At 35.7% G+C, this 7267-nt stretch overlaps 1 long non-coding RNA gene across 1 annotated transcript; it reads left to right on the top strand.

Annotated features, from left to right (window-relative positions):
• Positions 1 to 1139: 1139 nt before the first annotated feature.
• LOC142182013 (uncharacterized) lies at positions 1140 to 6394 on the top strand. Its single transcript, XR_012710899.1, has 2 exons — positions 1140 to 1981; positions 4706 to 6394. It is a non-coding gene; the product is annotated as an uncharacterized LOC142182013 (long non-coding RNA).
• Positions 6395 to 7267: the final 873 nt, after the last annotated feature.

Here is a 7267-nt window from a genome sequence, read left to right as displayed (position 1 = left end):
TCGGAAAGGAAGTGAAAATGAAGTGGTGGACCACTTGTCCCACTTGAAAGAGGAGGGGAGACCCAAAGATGGTCTAAAAATTAATGATGTATTTCCGGATGAACAACTCCTCTCCGTGTCTTTGAATAGTATGCCCTGATTCACCGATGTGGCTAATTTTTTTGTGACCGGCATTATCCCGAGTGAGCTCTCTTCTAACCAAATGAAGAAACTTAAACGGGACAGCTTGGATTATTACTAGGATGAGCCATATCTATTCAAGATTTGCACCGATGGTGTGATCCGGAGATGTGTTCCGGAAGAGGAGCAATGGAGTATTGTAGATGCTTGTCATTCCTCGCCCTATGGTGGTCATCATGGTGGGGAAATAACTGCTTCAAAGGTCTTAGCTATGGATTTTATTGGCCTACTCTATATAAGGGTTGTGAGCTTGTTAAGAGATGTAATGAGTGTCAGATAGCTGGTGGAATTTCTAAGAAGGACGAGATGCCTCTCACCAGTATTCTTGAGATTGACATTTTTGACGGGTGGAGCATCAACTTCATGAGGCCTTTTGTGAGTTCATGTGGTAACACTTGTGAGCACACAATTTTTTCCCTATATGAATTACTCCCAGAAAATACAAGAAAATAATTTTTTCCTTTTTCACAATTTTATAGGATTTTGTAGAAATTTGTGCTAATTATTTGCATTTTCTGTGCATGTTCATTTCTATTAAAAAAATCATGAAAAAGCCAAAAATACCATGCATCACATTTAGGTTTGATATTTACATTTTTTTGGAATTAATTAGCAATTATTTCTTTTACTAAAAAAACGAAACTCACAAAATAGCTCATTTTACACCTTTTAATTTTAGTCTATTGATTTTTCCCTTTAATTTTGGACTAAGTAATTTTATAATTGTTATGACTAGGAAATTAGTTCAATTATATAACTTAGATTAATTTAGGAGTTGATTTTAGGATTTTATTAATTAAAGAAAAAGAAAAAAAAGGAAAAGGGGAAACGATTTTGTAAAAAGGGCTCAATTTCATGTGGGCTGAATTTCAATTGCCCAAACTTCCTCACCCCAAACCCCTGCCCAAGCCCCAACAACTTCTAATACCCACCAACCTATTCCCCTTACCCACCCCACTCGCTCAAATATACTCAGACTCACAGAGCCCTAATCTCTCAAGCTAAAACGATGCGTACACTGTTCACTATCTTCCTCACCCAAATTCATTCTCAAACTCGCCCAAATTCAGGCGAGTAAACCCAAACTCACATCATGCGTCTCTCCCTTCTCTGCTCCTGCCACATGTGTAACGGTTTCTGACACCAAAGATTCCCCTCCCCCTCACTCGCTCGAATTTGAGATATAGCACGTGATTGGAAGGTTCTGAGAATGATCGTTGGATGAGTGTGAGGCGTTGGATTGATTTCACTTAATCCGAGCCCCACAGTCATCAGAGGCTCATTTTCAAAAGGGACCTCATCCGATTTTAAGGGAGAGAATTTTGGGGATTATTTTTTTTCTTTTAAACCCCTCCCAAATTAGGAGGATCTATAGTGCTTCCACACTTCCCCTCCATGGTGACTCGAACCCAGGACCTAACGGTCGTAGGTGAAGGTGTTTTTACCAACTGAGCAAGCCTCACTTGTCTTTTGGGGATTATTTGGAGGAATTTTTGGAGAATATTTTGGAAAGGATTTGAGAGAGGTTTCTTCTTTTGATTTTTCTTTTATTTTTTGTACTAGAACAGAAGAAAAAAAATCACTGAGTGTTCGACTAGGTCATTTCTGTGCCGATTATTGTTTAAAGTTTTTTCAGAATCTCTAGAGTCCATCTTCTTCATTTTGATTCTGGATTTTGGTTTAAAAATGGAAGTCATTTGAGAGGTTCGAGTCTGTTGCTGCTCGAGGGTTGATTTTTAGCTGCTATTTGCTTCCTTTTGGTCGATTTCAGTGTTGTATTAATTCAATCTCTTAATTCCAGGTTCATTTCTTTTCTTCTCTTTAGTTCTCGTAGTAAATCGATCTCTTAATAAGCTATAAAATGGGCTGAAGTTTAAAGTAATAACTGAGATTTGTGTAGTTATCCTAGGTTCATCTTTCTGCTCTGTTTCTTCTTGTTTTTCAGCCTGTTCTATGATTTCATACGTGTGCTAATGAATGTTCATAAGGTCCTCTAGTCTCAGAATCCATCGAAACATGTAATCGTCTGTTCGTCTGCCTCTTCTATCAGTGTCCAAGCATAATTAATTTTTTTTGTGTAAATGTTTAAGGGTTGGTTTCGAAATGGCTTGAAGGTTAACTTTGCTTGTTTTCTTTTATCATAGGCTGTCAGAACTGGTTTGATGTGCTGAGTATGGTCAGTCAATAAAAACGGATTTGTCTGGTTATTCTGGGTGGGATCAAATCTAGGTTGTTGAGTGCCTATAGTATCTTTAAGCTCGATTTGCTTGTTTTGGCCATGAATGTTTAAGGTTTTTGTCATCATCGTTATTGCTTATTGAAAGTTGGACTGACAGAACCTGTTTTGCTTTCATCGGAATCAGAATGACCATTTCTTTCAGGATAAGCTGAAGCTTTGTTTGCTTTAAACTCTGTTTGGTCTAGATGAGATGCGATTGCTTGACCTGAAGTTAGCTTTTATCTGTTTGAACATGAGTTTGATTGCTGTCTAGAGTTTTGGTTGTATCGTTCGCTCGATTTCTATCTATGTTTTGCTGGAAATTTCATCAAGTGAAAGCTCGTTTTTCAGTTTCCATGATTGCTGAAGTTCTATTAATTGGAAAGCAATTTCATGTCAAGCTTTCTCCTCTTATTCTTGCTTTGGTTTTGATTTTTAGTATAATGTGACCTGGGGATTACTTTGCTGAATCTGCTCCTTGTCCTTCCAATTTTACATAATTGTTGATGAAGTAACTTGTTGAGAACTATTGTTTAGTTGAGCATAAAAGGAAGTAGATAGGATTCTGAGTGTAATTGGGTTCTTGTTAAGGACATGACTGTATTAACGGGGAACTGAAGCAAACGCATCATGAACTTGCTTCGATCTCTCTTATGATTTTCTAATAAACTGCAGAAGCAGTTAGATTCCCTCGAACTTTTGAACCTGGAACCTCTTCTTCTTGTGATGTTTGTTGTTGACGGCGTCGATGTTTAGGGAGTTCATCTAGGTTAGTTTGGTTTTTTAGCTTGTGAAGATGTTGGACAAGAGTCAGCCGTTCTACCTTTTTGTTTTGGAATTGTTAATGGTAGGATTTGTGAGATCCAAATTTGAACCCTTAAGCATGATGATCTATTGGTTCTTTTTGTTTCAACGTGAATTTTGTTTAAATCTTCATGCTCGTTGTCTTTTATCGCTTGGTTGAATTCGCATAATGCAATATTTGGGCTAGCAAAAGAGTACCTATGTTTCATGTAACATGAATCTTAAAATTCATAGCAGTAATGGTAGGAGTACTCTAATTGTTACTTTTCTTGCATATGGAACACTGTAATAGCCGTTTTTGCATACATGTATTCGTTTGAACTGTCTTAAATTAATGCTATTTAAATTAGTTGATGCTACTGAAATTTGTTCCAGATTGTCTTCTCCATGAAGTGTCTTAAATTGATAATATGTAATGCAGTTAATGATACTGAACAAGTGAATTCCAGATTGCATTGGTTTTTTATGAAATGTCTTGAATGGTTAATACTGATGATGTGTAGTTTAGTTAATGCAACATAGTAATTATCGCAACTACGGGTATGGTTCACACGGCGTGGTTGTGATATTTAATTTCGAATTACCTTTAAATAGGAATACCCATAGTCCATTTAGTTGAATAGTTTTGAGGTGCGCCATACGCAAATAAAATCCATAATGTATGGCCCTCACATAAATACAAAAATTAGTATAAAAATGCCTTGAACTTTTGTAGTTTGCTTTAGGCACGCTAATGAAATAAATTATTATAGCTACGGGTATGGTTTCCGTGACGTAGTTGTGATGCTTAATTTCTAAAATCCGGGGGTACATTTATGTCACCCGGACACAATTTAATTTTGTTAATAAAATAAACACGTTATGTATCGTGGGTACGGTTCGCGTGACATGATTTGCAAACGTGTAATCAATAATTAGTTGTATAATAATTAGGTTATTAAAAGCGGTTTAAAAGGAATAAAATTCACATAGGTTTTAAAGATGTTTTAAAAATCAAATAAATAGGCCAATAATAACAGTTGAGCGACTGTGCTAAAACCACGGAACTCGGAAATGCCTAACACCTTCTCCTGGGTTAACAGAATTTCTTACCCATATTTTTGTATTTCGCGGACTGTAAAACAGAGTCAATCTTTCATTAATTCGGGATTTGATCCGGTGACTTGGGACACCATAAATTATCCCAAGTGGCGACTCTGAGTTTTAAATAAGATAATCATGTTTCGATTGTCACTTAAATTGGAAAAAACTCCCTTATACCCTTCACGAGTGTAGGAAAAGGAGGTGTGGTAACTCTGGCGACTCTGCTACGGACAGGAACCCAGAATCTCTGGTTTAGGATTCAAGAATTCGAGCTTAGAATAATTGTTATATTTGGCTTTTATTTATTATCTGGTTTTAATTATATTTTTGGAACTAATGTGTTAAATGTTGCTTTTATCGCTTTGATATTATCTGAACTGTATATAAACTGCTACGAAACACTTTTCTTCTCATATTCAGGGATGTGCACGCTGGCGTGACTCCTCTTCTGTTAGTGTCATACCTTAAATTAGGAAGAGGCTCGAACAAGTTACAAAGACGGATGGCCTTTTGGTTCCCGGTACATAGCCCCCCCCCGGCTCGAGTTGTCCGCTGGGGTACACAAGTCTAGAACGACATACCCAGGTTTTGAACATAGAATAACTCAGCCTCATACCGGATCCCTAATAGGAACGCTTGTTTGCATCATATGCATTTGACTTTGGGGACTCAACACATGGGTTGGGTCCGTCTAGGACAGGCGTACCTTAAAATAAAAGACCATCTTAATGTATCCTATGTGCTACATGTTGCAATTTTGAAGGGTAAAAGGGTCATTTGGCGGACCAATGATAGCTGAGGGCAAATGAAAAAAGAAAAAAAAAAGAGAAAAAAAGAGAGGATGAAGTGTGAAAATAAAACAAGTAGGGTCCAATTATGTTTTCTTTCACATTTTTTTAAGGAAAGACAAAAAAACATGAAAAATCCAAAAAGAGTTTGTACTTTCCCATCATTTTTAAAAAAAAAATCAAAAAAGGAAAAGGAAATCCAAAAAAGAGTTTACATGTTTCATCATCTTTCCAAAAAAAAAAATTCTCTAAATTAGTTGTTTTTTAAATTCTCGCATGTATCCAATCTGCCGAACTACGCATACATGATTCTCATCTTTCAAGGTGCGATACGTAGGCAACCCACATAGGGTCCGATCTTCCTAGTGAATCTTAGGTTCTTGGCTTTGCAGGGTCTTAGCCAAATTTTGCACTTCTAGCCACCTTTCGGTCACATAAGCTGTTTTGCAAAAATAGCGTCAATCATGTCTTGCATGTGTCCACTAGGAAGTATAGGTTCAAATGGGCATGTGAAAAGATGGAGGAGAGTGAGTTTGCTGAAAGAATTATCAAAAAGATGAGTGAAAATGGAATTGTACCTGATATTCTCACATCAACAACCATGGTTCACATGTACAGTAAAGCAGGTGATTTGGATCAGGCAAAAGCTGCATTCGAAAGCACGAGGACTCAAGGATTCCTACCAGACATGGGAGTTTACAATTCCATGATTTTAGCCTATGTAAATGCTGGCGAACCAAAGTTGGGTGAATCATTGATGAGGGAAATGGAGGCAAGAAACGCTCGGGGATTATACAGTCACTTATAGCTGGTGGATTTGTACAAGATGCTCAAAAGTTCAAGGGATTGATGGGAGCTCAGGGATTTACAGTATCCGAGCAACTTAAAGTAATGCTCCAGGCATCTCAAACTTTTCTCCGCAGGAGACCATCGATAAGATAATGTTGGTCATTTGATAGAAGGCAAGTTAGTGCTATCTTGACATTTGGCTCTTGAAAGTGTGTTTTAATGATTTGAAGCCTATAAGAGTTACTTGCCTCCATGTGATCCAGGAACCACCGTGAGATTTTCTCCTTAAACTTAAAACAGCAAGGGGATTACTGTTCTAGAACATCTGCGGCCATGCCTTTCTGCGTGTCTTTGACATAACAGTTAATAAGTTTATGGCGTCTTATAAATGTCTCCTCCAATATCAGGTGCATCAATTGTCATCGTTGTGATGTTGCAGCTCTTTCATTTCTTAATGTTTTTTATTCATAGACTTATTACTCGGGACTGTTGAATTGATCTTGGAAAATAACATTAAAAGGACTGTGGTAAAGTTGCGTTTTTTATTTTCGTTAGAAGTTTTCTTTAGAACACTAATTCTAAAAATGAAAAGAGAATTTATTTGAGGTGATTTTCCTTAGGAAATTAATATCTAGAACTCAAAATAAAAAAAATTGCTTTTATATTTCCTTTAGTACATTAAGACTAAAAATTCAAAAAAAAAAAGGAAGAGAATTTTTTTTAGATGCCTCTTTAAAAGTTTTCTTTAAGATATTAATTCCAAAATACAAAAAGATTTTCTTTTGAGGTTCTTCTTTGGGCAATCAATGAAAATGAAAAAAAAAATCTTTTTATTTTCAATAGAACTTTAGGACATTGTACATAGAAGGAAAAAAAACATACTTTATCTTTTGTTTATCATTAGAATTTCTACTTTAGACAATCAAAATTGAAATCCAAAAATATTTTGTTTTATCTTTTTCATTGCTTGTTTCGAAATCTTGCGTCAGGATATCAAATAAAAATTCAAAAATATTTTTCTCTTCTAATAATTTTTCATAGAGTATTTGTTTCAAAAAGAAAAAAGGAGAAAAAATAAATTCTCGTTAAGCTTGAGTTTAAAATAGGTTATAAAATATTAAGTCTAGAAAAAAAGGATTTGCTTCTTTTATTTCTCTTTTCTCATCAGAGTAGTCATTAAGGTCAAAAAAAAGGAAAAAAAGGAAAAAGAAATGAGAACGTTAATTTGTTTACTTTATTCCCGATCTTCCTGAACTACGCAAAGATTTGATTCATGCGGCGTCATGATACGTAGGCAACCTACATAGCGTTCGATCGAATCATTTTTTTATTTTTTTATTAAAAGGAAAAGGAATAAAAAGGGAAACAAAAAAAATCGAAAAAGAGAAAAAAAGGATAAAGTTGT

The sequence above is a fragment of the Nicotiana tabacum genome, chromosome 6 (assembly GCF_000715075.1).
Source record: "Nicotiana tabacum cultivar K326 chromosome 6, ASM71507v2, whole genome shotgun sequence".
In the NCBI taxonomy this organism is placed as follows: domain Eukaryota; kingdom Viridiplantae; phylum Streptophyta; class Magnoliopsida; order Solanales; family Solanaceae; genus Nicotiana; species Nicotiana tabacum.
Note: the sequence above shows the minus strand (reverse complement) of the source record. Positions and strands in the feature narration are given on the sequence as shown.